At 28.7% G+C, this 17,468-nt stretch overlaps 1 long non-coding RNA gene across 2 annotated transcripts; it reads right to left on the reverse strand.

The window, feature by feature from the left end:
* Nucleotides 1-3,705: 3,705 nt before the first annotated feature.
* On the reverse strand, nt 3,706-7,521 carry LOC112790796 (uncharacterized). 2 transcript variants are annotated; one of them, XR_003196897.2, is made up of 6 exons: nt 6,993-7,521; nt 6,306-6,414; nt 5,123-5,182; nt 4,900-5,012; nt 4,761-4,820; nt 3,706-3,785 (listed from the first exon to the last, which is right to left on the reverse strand). It is a non-coding gene; the product is annotated as an uncharacterized lncRNA (long non-coding RNA). The 2 variants fall into 2 exon arrangements; XR_003196898.2 differs by having other exon boundaries at nt 5,123-5,286.
* Nucleotides 7,522-17,468: the final 9,947 nt, after the last annotated feature.

Raw genomic sequence — 17,468 nt, forward strand, 5'->3', positions numbered from 1 at the left:
TAACCAAGCTGAATAAAGACGACTTCCTATAATTTTTTCATATAAGATTGTTACTTCATTATAATTCATCTATATTTGAGCATGGAATGAATTATTGGATTGTGAATTGCACACGCTATATATTATTCTCACTAGTGTAAAACCCGGGCTACGCCCGGGCCAAACACTATTGTATTATAAAATTTATTATACAGTGTATAAAATTAATTTATTCTATATTCTTAGAGAATAAAATAATTTTATTATTTTTCTAGTTCATATTAAAAGATTTTATTTAAATATAAAAACTATTATGTTTGTGTTTAAATATGTTACTGTTATACCATTTAAAAAAATATTAAAACTTTAATAAAAATAATTTATATTATAATCATACAAACAACAAATACTAACTAAATGATATTTATTTATATTATTAATCTCTAGTGTATAACTTGTGCTACTCGTAAATCATGTATTTAATTTATTTATTATATTTATATATAATTTATTTATAAAATGATTGATATATTTATTGAAAAAATTAAATTATTAATCTCTTTTGTTATATTGATATTTAATTCAGTTAATATTTTTTTTCAAATAGTAACCTTTAAAATACCTTGTAACTAAATTTTAAAGAATAAATAAATTAACTATTATGAAAATTTAAAATTAACTATTATAAAAGAGGTTAATATTTTAATAAAAAATAATTATATTAATTAAAATATAAAACACATAAAAAATACTATTCGTATATTAAACACTTTTGACACTTTTATAAAAATATAAAAATAATTAATTAATCACAAATTTAAATTATTTTTAATTAATAATACAAACAAAATCTTTGTATAATTGTTAAGAAAATACAAATGTCAAAATAGTATTACTAATAAATTCATAAATATATCATATCTTTTATTATAATGTTTTTTTATCACCAAAATTTCGAATAAAATAAAAAATATTTAATTTATTATTTGCCATGATAGTAGATAAGATAATAAATTTTATTTATTTGTTTAATTATTTAGTAGAGAATTTTTATATAATATCTAAAGATAGAAAGATAAAAACGCTACCTATAAAAATAGTAGTAATATAAATCATGATCATCACATACAGAAATCTTAAAATTAAAAAAATTAAAAACAAAAAAACAATTAGATATGAGATTAAATATCATTTTTTTATTATATAAAAAGGATTTTTATTATTAACGACAAAAAATATTAATTATAAAAAAATAGTGAAGAAATGAAAAAAACAAATAATTTTAATGCGATCCAATCTTCACATGTTCTTTATTACAAATTTTTTCGTATTCATAAATTACAATGACTTCATAAGTATATTGTGAGTTAAATGAAACAGAGAGATGCTGGATAGGAAAATATTTTTAGATTCAATTAATTAATAAAACAAAATTCTTTCATTTATTTTTTTTAATTTTGTTATAACTTAAAAGCTTTAATTCTGAAATTACTTCATCAGGAAAGAGTCTTGTTCTTTTCATATATCAATTCTTTTAGTACAATTATATATTTTTTTTCATAGATAGTTAAAAATGCTCATTCAGTATTTTGAAAGATGAGACTTGAATTGTTGAAATTTCTCAGTATTTTTTCATTGATGCTATGGAGTTACAGAGAAATCTATGCATTTTATATATTACAATCAACACTTTTTTGTAATAATACTTGCTAGCATCCTAAACAATATGATGTAACTATAGCAGTATTTCTCACACAATTCATATATAAACTCCAGTATGAAATGATTTAAAATTGAAGCTGTGATAAAAGAAAAAATCTGAAATTTATTTCCTAAAGCAGCAAAATAAAAATCATTATGGTCACTTCCAAAATCTTCAAGGACAGTAGCAAATGGCACGTCCCTTTCATATGTGCCTCCTAATCCTTTTCTGAAAAAGTTTAAAAAACATTAACAAATTTTCAGCACCATACTAATATTCTTAAATTTCATATTAATTAAGTTGTGATATCACCCCTTCTACATGTAACCATGGGAAGATAAATTATACATGATGACACAATGCAATGTTAATTATAGTGTTACAACACAATCAACCAATATATCATGCAAACATGCATCCTATTCAATTATTGTTTATTAATTGAATTTAAAATTTAAAAAAAGCAAGGTACGAACGGTGACCAAATTTAAGTTAATTTTCATTTAACGAATTTGATAATTTGGAGTTTGGACACTAATTAATTGTTCATTCATTTATTCATTTTTTATCACTTTGCACTAAGAATTTTAGAATTACTAATGAAGAGACACAATTAGAATAATTTTCAATACTTTTATAAACTAAAAGCATAATGATACTTCAACAATAAATTAAAAACATAATTCTTTCTCATGACCTGCGAAGAATACAATTAGACTATCAATTTGCAGACCAAGCACATACATAGAGAAAAGACCAATATCCCATGAAAAACGAAGCCATTCCAATTTTGTTATACATGCATATCAAGTCTCTATGCAATTTATTGAGTGAATTTGATAGAATCTTTGATGCCAGAATAATTTTACTGAGAACAATTTTAGCAGCTTGATTAGCATCATTTGAATTTTCAATAACCACAACCTTAAATGTTCCGGTATGAACAAAAATTCTTTAAAATAATGGGATAAAGTGTTTATTTTGAAATCTTGAAAGAGGCATGCTTACATGTTGGTTGCATGCACAGATTAATGCACACAAAAATACTCAGAAATTTGGAAATCATAGGCTAAAAGAAATCTTTCAAGCTTGTTCTCATGTAAATGGAAACTACCAATGTTGATTTCTGAAAACTTGGAAGGGAAAGTACTTTTTAACTAATCGTAGTGTTAAACAACTAATATCAGAAATTGTTCAGGTGAAATTAGTAGTCTTTTGTAAGGATTATCAGGTGAAAATATCAACATATAAAGCTACTCATTCACCTAAAAACATGCCGCTACTGTATGTTTAATATGCAGCTAGAATCTCTATCACTTAATAATATTTTTTTTAATTAGTTAATTGTTTGAATGTAAATTCAATCCATAATTGAAGATTCGTAGCCACAATATAGTATAAATAACACCAGATCACAGGGTAGCAATTATTATACTTAAAATCCAACAATAGATAACCATAATTCAATTAAACTTTCAAATTTTAAAGGTAAAGAGCAATACTTGGGGGAATATGTCTTGCAAGCTCCTATACACTGAATTGAAACCCATTATCAACGAAAACTATCTGCAAATTTTGTGAAAAAAAAGTTGGTTAAACACAATGAAGAGGAGAATCATTTTAATAACGATAATATAATCATGTGATCATGAAATATCAGATAGAGATACACAAAATACACAAAAAAATAAGTGATCAAAACCCCAACAATTGCAAGATTACAGTTCACAATTTATTCAAATCATCCATTTGCAAAATTCACTTATAAATCCTAAAAGAATCTCTTCCTCGCACAAAAAACAACGATGCAGACAGAAAACGCAGAATTAAAAGTTCTTTTATCTTTTAATTTTGAAAATCTTAAAAGTTCTTTCCCTCCATCAATAAGTAGGACACAACTATAACCCGTTAACCACAATTATTAGGAGGCTAATTAAGGTAACATAACCATATAATATGATGCTAGATCTCAAATGAAGAAATAAGTCTTAGATACTACTGGCTAATATAGCAAGCAGTATTTTTGCTATTTTTGCTCTCTAAAATCTCAATGAGATCCTTAAGAACACTAAACGGCGGTTACATGGAATTTACATCATGAAATCTGCAAATAAAATTCGTGATATAAATATATCTGTTAGTATCAAACACCAAAATGCAAATATAAAATAGTAAAGTAAACTACAAATTGATCTTCCAAGAAAGATAAAATCAGTGACCAAACAGCCAATTTATAAGTTTCTTATGCCATTTCAAGTAGTAAACTACAAATTGATCTTCCATCCAGATATAATTAGTATCAAACAGAAGATACAAATTCTGATCCCATGAAAAAAGGCTACAACTTGCACTAACTAACCCAACAGCAAAGAAAATTATGGTGGCAAATATTCAGTAGAAGGCATTTTTGTCTAAAGGAAAACACATGTCCTATATGGGTTAGTGCAAAAAATTTCTTTCATTAATCTATTTTGTCTTTCAGTTTTTTTAATTTATGAGCAAAAAATTGTTCACGCTAAAATAGAACATGAAAAATAGTTGATCACGCTAAAATAAAACAGTAGAAATATCACATAATATTTTTCAGTATCTCTTACAAAATTGAGATGCTGTGAGAAGCTTAATGACAAAGCGAGCACAATTTTAAAAATTGGTGTGGCAGTCTAACTCATGATGTGAGCAGCATCACATAAGTTGTACTTTTCACACCATCAACTATTTTTATAAGTCTTTCTTCTAATTATTATAGCTACAAAAACAAAATGTGTCCTAAATTATTAATTAAAAAGATTTTACAATTGTCTTCAAATTGCATTGTCCAACAATAATTAGAAGAAAGACTTGTTAAAAGTACAACATATTGCAGCTTAATGCATTGCAATATATTTGGGGTGACTATTAAGTGCTTCAAGTTAATGAACAGTGAGTGTAGCTGCACGAAACTCATCATAATCTATCATTCTATATTGCAATGCATTAAGCTACAACCCAAATTCATTTTAATCAGCAAGCACTATTGGTGCAAATGCTATTTATATAATGTATGGAAGCATTGGTACAGTTAAATCATAGAACTTACTGATCCAAAAAAGTCAAGAATATGTGACTCCATAGCATTTGTTGCATTTTTCATCGAGGTCTGACCATGTCAAATTTGTGAGATGGCAAACACCATCATATTAACCAAGTATATAAAAAGAATTTGAAACAAAACTAACCGCTTTGATGTTTTCTAGGCTAATGGTTTCATTTTTGTTTGGCTCCAAAAGTGTAAACTCCTTTAAATAAAGCAGTTTGTCTACAGTTAATGTCTTAGAGACTTAGACAGTGCCTGTGTTGGTGCCCATCAAAATAATATTCTGCTTAGTTATTGAGAAGCTTAATGTATAGTGGGATCATTTAAAAGCAGAAAGAACAATAAATAACAAAGAAAAGGAGTACCTAAAAATGCAATGCTTCAGCCACCTTCAACATTGGCAGCCGGTGTCCTGTCTGGTGCATCTGGCAGCCGTTTTTCATTACATTCAAGTTCAAAGTCAGTCATGAGCAGCATGAAAGAAAAAGGAACAACCACTTTTCATCTCGTACTCTTGCAATAGTAGCCTCTAGAAAATTAACAGCTCAATGAAATATTAGCATTAATTCATCCCCAAAATTCACATAGAGAAATACACAAACATGGTATGAGATTGTTGCACATATATATTGCTAGAAGGGAAAAAAGGAAATTTCAGCAAAGAATTCACAATTCAGAATAAGAATATATGGAAAAATAGTTGTTGTCATCCTTAATACTTAGCATATGAAGCACACACATGACACAGATATACAACACTAAGAAAATGTGCAAAAATATTTTAAAAATAAGAAGAATTTTGACATTAGTATCACAGGAATTATTGGAGAAACTTTTAGATTGACAAAATCATAACCACCTTAATTAATTAGTAATATTGTATAAAAAAAGATCATGTATTTATCTCTTGGACTCAACACCTTAATAACCACCTTTAAAAAAAGACTTCTAGATCAAATTTCAAACTCAAGAAGTTTCAAATTTTATGGTTTAACTTGCTTATTGAAGTTAACCAAAATACAAAAAATGTTTAATCAATTTTTTAGATCTCATAAAATTTATATATAGTTCATGTAATTTATCATTTTGGATCTCTTATGAATTGTTAAATGACCTATTGGCATCATCATCCAATTCGAAATGAATAGCATATCCATAAATTCTTGAAGGCACATTCATTTGTGACAATTGACCACCATTATGTTACTAAGAGATGAAAATTTCTGAAAAAATCAAAATAAAAAAAGGAAAAAAGAAGCAGATAAACAAATAACTTTTAAAAAAAGTTCAAATAAAAATTTTGGAAATCAATTAAAATAAAAAAATAAACTACAAATTAATCTTTCAAGAAAAGTAAAATCAGAAACCAAACTTCAAATATATAATTTTTTTCTGACTTTTCATTTTGTCAAAGAAAGTAAAGTAGTAACTACAAATTGACCTTTCATCTAGATATAATTAGTATCAAACAAAAGATATAAATTCTGATCCCATAAAAAAAGGCAACAATTTGCACTAACCCAATGGCAAAGAACAGTGGTACTATACCATGTGAAGTTTAAAACCTAGTTCAATGAGGCTATTTTTGCTCCCTAAAAGCTCAATAAGCTTCTCAAGAATACTAAATGCTAGTGACATGGCATTTGCATCATGGAATCTGCAAGAGAGGAGAAATTTGGGATGTAAACATGTCTGTCAGTATCAAATATCAAACATATAAACCAAAATAAGTATAGATCAAATAACTTAATGACCAGAGACCAAAATACAAAGATAAAATAGTATGCTTCAAATAAATTTAGTTGGCAAAAATAGTGTATTTTGCAAGAAATAATTTAGGATTTTACAATACAGATTTGAACAAACTAAAATTTATCCATATACCATTATCATTTGATCAGAAGACAGATCAGAGATTCTCAATGTTGATAGTACTATCATTGATTCTCAAAAATAAGATCTTTAAAAGATGGATCTCAAAACACGATTTTGGATTAATAATGAAGAAAATGTATGAACTTTAGAAGTGAATATTATGATATATGCTTTTAGTCACCATATTCGTTATCACTGTTATAAAACATAAATTGCATGAAAGAAAAATACCTTAAGTTCATACTTTAACTTCTGTCTCATGATTTTTAATGGCAGGGAAGAGCAGAAAGAAAAAATAGCAAAATAGCAATTATAAAACCATGACAGAGGCAGAACAGATAAGGGGGGCAAAAGCAAGACCAGGTCAATGGCACGTTGGCTATGGTGCTTTCCGGCGGTGACGACGGTGAAGCAGCAGTGTATCGTAGCTGAAGGGCTCCTCCTCTTCCACGTTCTCTGCTTCGGGTCTTCCTCTCTACTTTTCTTCTTCCAATTTTTTTGCTCTCCCCTCTTTCTAATGACTTTCTTCTTCGGTGGTAGATTTAGCAGCAGCGGCGGTGGCTTCCATCACTGTCGTCACCTCCTTCTTCTTCCTTTCTCCCTGACTGTTCTATTTTCTCTCTTCAATTGATTCAGTAGCGACGACAACCTCTCTCACGACGGTCGTCGCCTCCGTCGTCTCCCTCTTCTGCTTCATCCATTGCGCTTCCCTTCACCGGCGTGGTTTCTTCTTCACTGCTACGATGGGAAAGTGGGCTGGAAGGAGAACGTGTGAGAGGAGAGAAAAGGGACGGGCTTCGAAGAAAAATAAATCCCAGATTTGAAATTTGAATTCTCACTGAAATTTGGTTTGCCGCTCTATACGATAGATAAAACGGTGGGCGTGTGACCTAAACGCAGCAAAGGACCAAAGGTCAAGAAAAGAGAGAATAGATTTTTGGTTATTATTTAATGATGCCACTTATGATTATACAAAGCGCCACTTGTCACTCAACAAACCTATACACTTGTCGTTCAACAAACCAACTACTACTCTCCTATTATATATTAATAGATTGGAATTTATATGTATGTGTGTGGTTTGGTGATGACACGCTATGTCCTACCATTACTATAATGCATATAAGATGATATATTCAATTGCAATAGGAACGAGTTGTCAGTGTATTCCAAACTACAAATTTGAGCATAATTCCTGTATACCAAGTAAGCTTAGTAGCACATGATTTTGATTTACTATAACTATCATTACTTATTAATAACTTTAATTGTTAGTGTATTTCATCATTCTGATTAAATTATCTATTATCACCCTTAACTACGGTCTTTAGTCTCATATTATAAATTATTTATTATTAATATGTCATAAATACCTGAGTTTAATAAATATTAACTGGGATATACCAGTGTCTTTTTTGCATGTTAATAAATATTATTATCTATATATTAATTATTATCATTTTGTTTTGATCCGAATGCAGTTAGGAAAGATACCTAGGATAGGTCGTTTCACGAAAAGAGCTCGTGTAGACACAGCATGTCAGCAGCATCAAGTAGAATTTGATGCGACTTCAACTTTGCATCAAGCGGACTATCCAATTCTACCGCCCAGTGGCGGTGGTGCCCCCGCATCCTCGTCTTTACGCCCCTTTCATCCGCCCCGTAGCGAACCACCGCCTGCTCCACGGACTTGCACGCATGATGTTCAAAACTCGAAGCCGGACGCCAAAGACTTAGACACAGAGGCAGATGAGGTAGATTCTTTTGAGCAACATGTTGATAACCTGTTTGCTGCATCGGATGCTCAGAAGCGCAAAGGATGCAAGAGCACTAAATTTTGGGATGTTAAAACAATTGGTATACAAGAATTTATTTAATTCTATTTTTCATTCAGCTATTTTCCTATGATGTCATTGCAGCTTGGCTCCAATGGTAACTCACATAGAATAACTATGATTTACAGAATTCAATGGCACAATCAAACATGTCAAAATGAGTGTGAAGGAAGCTATGAAGCCACCTAACAGAAGAAAGATCGTACTCAGATTTAACAGTGCACTGCAACCAGTTGGGGATGAAGCAGGTATAGTGAGCGGTGTTATGGGAATGCTAGGATCTGATTACACCAAATTCCCAATCTGTGAGAAGGACTGGAGAAAGGTTCGCACCAGGGACAAGGTCTATAATGAATATGTAAAGGTAAAATCTTTTTTTTTTGTACCATTTCGGACTCATAATTTGAACACTATTGACAACTTAATTTTAATGTTGCAGGAAATGTTCCATTTTGATGAAGATAGTAGAGGAATTATCAAGCGTATAATATTCAAAATGCTAAGAAGAGTTTGGAAAGAAACGAGGAACAGATTATACCATCACTGCTATGACTTAGAACTTTCACTTGAAGAAAATATTGAAAACTGCCCACCGGAAATTACTGCGGACCACTGGAGATGGTTTCTCGATTATCACAATAGTGAAGAGACACGGGTAATATATTTTTATTTCATAACAGAAAAAGTCTATTTATATTACATTGAGTTAGTCAGAACTAGTGTCTAGTAACTCTTAATTTGATGGCATGATAGGAGAAATGTAAGAAAAATGCTGAGAACCGATCAAATCAGCTTTACACCCATACTGGCGGATCGAAAAGCTTGGCAAGGCTCGGAGAAGAAGAGGTAATCTATTTTTGAGAATGTTTTTGAACTATCTCTTCCTCTACTTATTCACTTTGTCATCATTATTGGTACAGTCAAAACGACAAGGGAGGAGAGTTAGTAGAGGAGAGTTGTATCTCTTAACGCACAAAAGAGCTAATGTCTCCTATGTCCATGATGCAGCTCGGGCTATTGGAGTAAGTAATGTGTTGAGAATTGGGAAGTAATTTCTCCTATGTTTTAGTTTTTAAAATTTTATTGGAAGTCTGTGCGGTTAGCGACTAGCTAATAATTGCTTATAATTGCTTATCTATGTGTGTAGGAAAAAATTGAGACTATTGAGCAATGTGATGAATCCTCTAAACTGTTGTCTCAGAATGATTCACTTGCTCAAACTCTCGAAAAGGAGCACCCGGGTAGGGTGCGTGGCATGGGGTTGGGGCCGACTTCTAGTCAATTCTTCGAAAGGAAGGAGACCCAAAGGGTGCTGCTTGAACTACAAGCAGAGTTGACAGCCAAAAAATTGAAAAAGAAGGCAGTGGAGGATGAAGTAGCAGTCGAGAAGACCAAAAGACAGGCAGTGGAGGATAAAGTAGTAGCCGAGAAGACAAAAAGACAGGTAGTGGAGGATGAAGTAGCAGTTGGAAAGGTAAGGATGCAGGCAATGGAGAGTGCTTTGATATGTCTACTTCAAGGGTAAGGTGGGAAGCTGCCATCAGACGTCACCGCATGGATGAGTGCGTTGGAGGAACAGATTAGAAAGTAGATCTTAAGATTGTGGAACCTTTTTTCCTTTCAGATATACACGTTTTTGGTGTTGATTATGCAACTCTTAGTAAAGAGTACACTTTATTGATATTTGGATAATTATATCAATTAAATTAATAGTTTTTCTATTGTCGTTTACCGAGCAATTTATTTTTTGGGATATAAAATAATTTAACTTATAATATTAAGAAGGATTAAAAAAAGACTAGTACATTCAAATAAAAAAGAGCGTTGATTGCTAGTGTACAATAGAGTATTTTTGCGCCCATTTAACTGGAAAATAGCGACGATTGTGAAATAAAAGTAAGAAATTCGAAAAAGCAGGCTAGGAGATAGTGGCGGTTTTAAACCGCCACCAATTACATTTGAAAAATAGTAGCCGTTAAACAACAGCGGTTTCAAACCGCCGCCAATTACATTTGAAAAAAACCGTGGCCGTTAAACAGCAACGGTTTCATACCGCCGGTCAATTCGTGTGCATCACTGTGGGCATATCGCGGCGGTTTTAAACCGACTCTAAACATTGCGATGCTATTTTTCGGTTTTGCGGCTGTTGTACCAGCAGTTTCTGAGAACTGCCGCAAAATCATATAACCATCCCCTAATAGGCGACGCTTAACGAACCGCTGGAATCCCGTTTCGTGGCGGCTAAAAACCGGCACAAATCACTCCAAAAACCGCCATAATTTTCCGTGTAGTGTTTTAAAAATGAGTTATATATTTTAAAAAGTTTTAACAATTATTGTATCTTATATCATAATACAAAGGTAGAGAGTCATATAATAAATAAATAAATAAATAAATAAATAAATAAATAAATATAAATTACTAAAATAATATTTTAAAATTTATTTGATTGACAAAAATAATTTTAAAGTCCCGAACAACAAATAAGTCTTAAAAAATTTAAAACATATAAGAAAAATAACCAAAACACATTTAATTTTTAAAAAGCGACAAATGACTTTTTTTGGTAAATAAATTATGTATATGGTTCGAATTTTTGTAAGACATTTTGACAACTATTTAAAAGATTAAAAATGTTATTTGTACACTAAAATTATTCATTAAAATTAATTATTAATATATTTGTATATAAATATATGTATGGTTTAATTTATTTTCAATGTGTATTTATATTTCAGTATATATTTTATAATAATAACTAATTTTAGTGACTATTTTAATATACACGTAGCATAACTCTTATCAAATACGTACAAAAAATCGAAGTGAAATTTGATATCTAAACTTTGTTTTCATTTTCTTAAAAAAAATCGACTAAGAAAAATTACAAAAAAAAAATCACTTGATGATGACGTAAAATAATTAAATTATAAAGATAAAAATATTTTACTTTTTAATATTTTTAATATATAATTATTGTATCGTTTTTTAAATATTTTGAAGACTTATTTCTCATACATATTTTTGAGATATAATTTTATCAATAATATAAATCTTCTGTATTATATTAGTAACTTTTTCTTAGATAAATATACAGATAGAATTAATTGAAGCGCTTTACTTGTTGAACACGGAAAAATTATAAAATGATTTCATCACCGCCAAAGCCTGCCCAAAAGGGTTAGTTACGTTGTTATCTCTCAATTAATAGCGGCAGCCAAATAATTGCATCTCTGCATGTATATGTTTGTATGTATGCCCTAATATTTAAACTCCATCCGCTTCACAGTGCCATGCAAATGGTTAACCATTATAGACAAGCAGCATTTTACTGCTTCTTCTTATCTGTTGCTCGGGTGTAATAAAATTTCCTACATAAGACTACTCATTAGTTCATCACTGAACTGAACATACCAGTTCTATTATTATTATTATTATTATTATTATTATTATTATTATTGCACAGCCATTTTTTATACAATAACTGGTTAAGTGATCACTAATATGTAAAACTTTTTTCTTCTTTAGAAAATTTCTTAATAAAGGTAAAATAATTATAATACTATAAGAAAGCTAGAGTAGTACGCAACTCTTCCAATCCTTCACTTTTTTTTATTAATTTAAACTAAAAATTTGAATTTAAAATTTTTAATTAAAAATAAAAAAATTATGTCATTTGAATTATATTTCATTAGTTTAATCCTACACTTATGTTTCATTTTCTTAAACATTTTGTTACGCGTTCACGCCATTAATATGTTATATAAAATATTTTGAATAAAAAATGGTTTAATTCAAGTATTAATTACATCTGAATTTATCATATATAGATAAATTAATTATATAATTGATTAAATAATAAAATAATAAATATAGAAATTAAATCTAATCTTATTAAAATTTTAAATTTGAACTTACATTTAAATAATAGCAAATTTTAATATAAAAAATATTAGAAACTAATATTTTTATCAATATTAATAAATATTTTGAGTAATACTTTATTTTTATACTATTAAAATTTAAAATTTAATTTTTAAAATTGACTAAATATTAAAAGAAATAATAAAATTTACTGGTGATTTCATCATTTACATATTCTTTTTTCTAATGCTATATATCATATATGATATCGTGGTATGAAAACTCAAATTGGGCATGAGTCACAATCAAGACTCCCAAGTCTTAACCAATAACTGTCAGTTAATTAAACAAAGAGAAAACTATTGCGATCTACATTTATTTATTCTCCCCGCTCCTCTCTCTCCTTCCTTTTTCCCCTAATATGCCAAACCTAAAAAAGAAATTTTAAATCCAGAAGCAACCCATAAACTTAGCTTCTGGTCGAGTTGGGAATGATAATTCCGTTGAGAGGTCTGACCAAGTCACACCTATCATAATATATAATATTTTTCTCTGTAAGCAAGATATGAATCCGTCCCTACCCTAATAAGTAATAACCAGTATGTTGGGGACCGCTTTTATATAATTAATCTTCCATTTTTTTTTTCTCTCTTCCTCGCTCTCAAACTATTGAGTTGTCATGAGCTAAGAGGCCCACCCTCCTCAAAACTTTGAAGATTGATATGTGGTTGCTCCTTACATGCCACGACGTTGTTTCCCCCGCATGCCATGTGCACTGTTACGTGCCCGTTTGGATCACTTGCTGGATACTACGAGCAACAAAACCACAAGAGAGAGTTTAACTTTCTCGTGACAGAATGGAAAAAAAAAAAATCAAACTTATAGTTAGTTAATATTAATCAATTTAAACATTTAAATTTATGATTACAAATTTAAGATAAATAAAATTATTTTAATAAATAATATTAACTAAAAAAATTAGTAATTAAACTAATCTTGTCAATAATTTATATATAAATTAGGGGTATCTATAGTTGGACTAGATTTAATTAAATTTAGATTTGGTTTAAAAAGTCATGAAGTGTATTTTGAATCAATTCAAAACTAACTCAAAATAAACTGAATTGGATCGATCCGATTTAAAATGAATATATATAAATTTATAAATTTTATATACTAAAATAATAAATTTTATTTTTAAAAATTAAATTTAATAAATATTATATCATATTTATACAAAAAAATTATTTTAAAATAAAAATAATATCACTTAATAAAAAAATATTAATTAAAATATAAAAATATAATATGACATTATTAATTTTACTATTCTAAAATATATTTTTTGTATTAAAAATGAGTTTAGAACAAGTCGGATGACTTTTTCAAAGTATAATCTAAACCCGATTTAGAAATAACATCAAATAAAGATAATAAATTTAAATTCGATAAAATATATGTTAGATCTAAATCGAATCGGTCCTTAAACATTCCTAATATAAATTGAAAAAGGTGTTTGCAATAGTTACAAACTTGATTTAAAGAAGATATTGTTGGTATGTAATTCAAGTTGTCTTGTGTGAAAAAATATAGAGATTTTGAAAAGTCACCTGAAAAAATAGTAAAAGCATAATTTTTAAGGAGTAAAAACTAAAAAGTTAGACTTTTACATATTTTTCACCTCCATTATAATTTATTTTTAGTTGTTAAAAGTTAATAGTTTTTTTAACAATTTATACCCATTTACAAAGGGTGATGATATATTTTTTTTGTTTACTAAAGGATGATGATATGTACGTATATCGTTTTCTAAGTGTCTATAAAATATATATTATTAGGATGCTACAGTGAAGTTGCCAATTTCATCTTTTTGTAAAGATGTTTTTTATTTTGTGGTTGATATTAATTTAAAAGCGTATTATTAAAAGTGTTGCTTAAAGAGAAAGTGTTAGTTTTGATTGTTAACTTGGCTCTGATACCAATTTTTCAATTTCGACTTTTCTTTTAATTCTTTTTTCGAAATTTCTACTATCTCTTCATATTTTGCTTCGAATAAATTTATAATTTGTATAGATTCAATTAGTGGTGCTTTATTTAAAGGATTTTTATAAAAATAATTTGCAACTTCATAATCTAGAGTATTAACCATTTCTGTAATTTTTCTTGTATTTGTTAAATGATTATTTATTACTAGTTCTTGATGTATTTATAATTTTCTGATTTCATATTTATAGTTTTTTAACTCTATTCTAATTTCTATCATAATTATAATATTCTTTTTTACATAGATTATTATAAAATCTTTTATCTGTTTATAATTTCTTAAATCCTCAAAAACTTCTTTTATTTCTACACTTTCTCTTATTTCTAATTATCTTTCTAGTTTTTCAATTTGATTCTCCATTTTTTTCTTTCAACAATTTTAATTCTTTTAAATCGTAATATGATTTTTCAAGCATTTATAAATTTCCTAGATTTAATTTTAACTTGTTTATATTTATTCTTATTTCTATCATTTTTATTATAAGGTCATCAATTGCGATCGGAAGATTATTTAATTCTCTTTTATACTCCTCTATTTTATTTTTTAATTTTTTCGCTCTTTTTCTTTTTATTTTATTTTCTGGTTTTTCAATCTTTTTATGCCTCATAAATTAGGTAATCTTGTTATAATTCCTAAAATAGTTTTGTTTATCATTATTTATTTTAGAATTTCTGCAAACTCTATCATTGATTCATCACTATTTTTCAGAGATTCTATGAATTTTTCTAGCTCTTCAACTTCTCTTTTTAACCTGTTCTAGATTATTTTTAGAGCTTTAAATGCTCTTTGATTTATTTCAGAAAACTGCAAATAATTCAAACGATTCTCTCTTTCAAAGAGCTCTTGTTTCTTATCTTGATAAGTTACATATATTTCTTCCTTATTTATTGTCATAATTTAGTATTTAGGATTTCATTTAATTTTTCGACCTTTTTTGTTAATTCTTTTATTTCAGAGTTTTCTTCTTTAATTTTTAATTTAGATAAACTTAAAGGACTATTGATTTTAAATTCTCTTATTTGAAAATTTGATGAAACCGATCTTTTTTATGGTTTTTTTAACAATAGAACTGGGTTTTCAATAGCTTTGTATTTTGGTATTTCTGTTTTTACAATTTTCTGAAATAATTCATCAACATAAATTCTTTCTCTATTTTTAAATATTATACTATGATGGCTATTTGTTAAAGCATAATTTATTGCATATGTAATTGAAAATGGTTCATCATCTTGTTCCATTAAACTTTTTCTATGAAATTTATAAGCTAAACTTATAGATCTACCAAGATTTTCAGTTGATAAAGATATAGCATATCCAAGATGGGCATTAAATTTAACATTTACGTTTGCCAAATTTCCATGAACAATTCCAATTATTTGATCTATTGGGTCATGAGTAATTCTTTTGTCACAGATTGCTAAACTTATTGGTGAATTAATTCCTTTCATATATGTAGATTTGATTAAAACTTGTATGGTACTAATATGAATCCATCCAATTTTAGATCTTTTCTGTTGATCCTTAATTTTTTTAATCTGTTTACTTAATTCTTCATCATTTATCAAAGCTATTTCAAGTTCTCCATTAGCAGATTTTATTTTTACAGGGGCCTCAAGTTGAATTTTTCCATAATATATTATATTTTTTCTATTAAAAACTTCTTTTAAAAGACTTTGTTTATTAAAATTTTCATTTGATTTGCGATTTAGTTCTGTTTTTAGAACAGCCTATTTTTATTATCTAATAAAGCAGTTAATCTATAATAATCAGATTCTTCCGTTAATTCTAAGCTTTCTAAATAATTCATAACTAAGAGATTAGGACAAAGACGTACCTTTCTGGAGAAAAACTTCCTTTATTTAGTATATTTTACATAAGGTGTTTTTATCTCCAAAGGGGATATTGTAGATATTAACTCCAGAGGAGAGTTTAAAACTATTTTTTCCTAAGGAAATTCTTTTGTCAGACTACAGAATTGCCTCGGCAGCTTCCTCCTTGCTCTCCTAGCATATGAGTACTCTTAGCCTTCTGCTTTCTGTTTTTTTATGCCTTCTACAATTGCCTAAGCAATTTATTTATAATGGTTGGATCTGATGGACAATTCCCATCCTTACCCTTCTTATGACGTCATTGCTTACGTCATTGTTTATTATCTTGCACCAGCTACATTGTTGGTACTCTATAACCTAAGCGCTTACGTCATTATGCAATAATATTGAGGGATGCTTCAGATGCACTGTCCTCTTCTTTTATCATGTGGGTGGATGTACTGTCCTCTTCCTTTATCATGTGGGTGGATTCCATTTCATTATTGCTTTCTTCAGATATTTTCGAGGCACATAGCTGGCACTTGTGGTCTTCTCTGTTTTTTATCAAATAGCAGATATTTCTTTTTATCCCTTCAAGAAGCTTTTCTAAGAGTCCGGATAAATTGTAGAATACAGATTCAAATTTCACCAAGAGTCTCATCTCTCTTTCTTTAATTTCATTTCTTTTACTAGACACAAGCAGAGTATTTATGCTTTTATAATTAATTCTTGTGTGAGATTCCCTTATTATTTTTTGAGTTCTTTCAAAGACCCTTGCTAACGTGCTGGCTAGTCTTCCTTCATGATTGTAGATTGTTAAATCTTGAATTTGATCAATTGGTTGAAAGTTTCCTAGGAAGACGGACATGAATATTACTTGGTGTGCTGGAACTAAGCATTCTTCTTCTTCACTAAAAATAGATTGACTATTTGTAAACTTTAGGGATATATCCCTTGGATTTACATTGTCAATCATATTTTTAAATCTCTTTACTGCATCAACGAATCCTGCAGAAAACTCACTAATAATTTTTAGATCATTAAAAATTAAATTGTATCAATTAATTCATACTGAAAAAACTGATAAGTGTCAGATGGGAAAGCCTCTGAAAAAATAACCAGCTTTGTTAGCTGTTCTTTGGCAATAGGATAGTATCCCAAACTTGTCCTTTTTTCTTCAGTCCAATTCAGGACTATATTAAGGGTTTCTTTGAGATTTGATCTACAGACCCTTTTCTTTTCCTTGATTTCAACCCTTGTAGGAATGTTTCTCATTATTCCTGTT

This window comes from Arachis hypogaea, chromosome 3 (assembly GCF_003086295.3).
Source record: "Arachis hypogaea cultivar Tifrunner chromosome 3, arahy.Tifrunner.gnm2.J5K5, whole genome shotgun sequence".
NCBI lineage: Eukaryota > Viridiplantae > Streptophyta > Magnoliopsida > Fabales > Fabaceae > Arachis > Arachis hypogaea.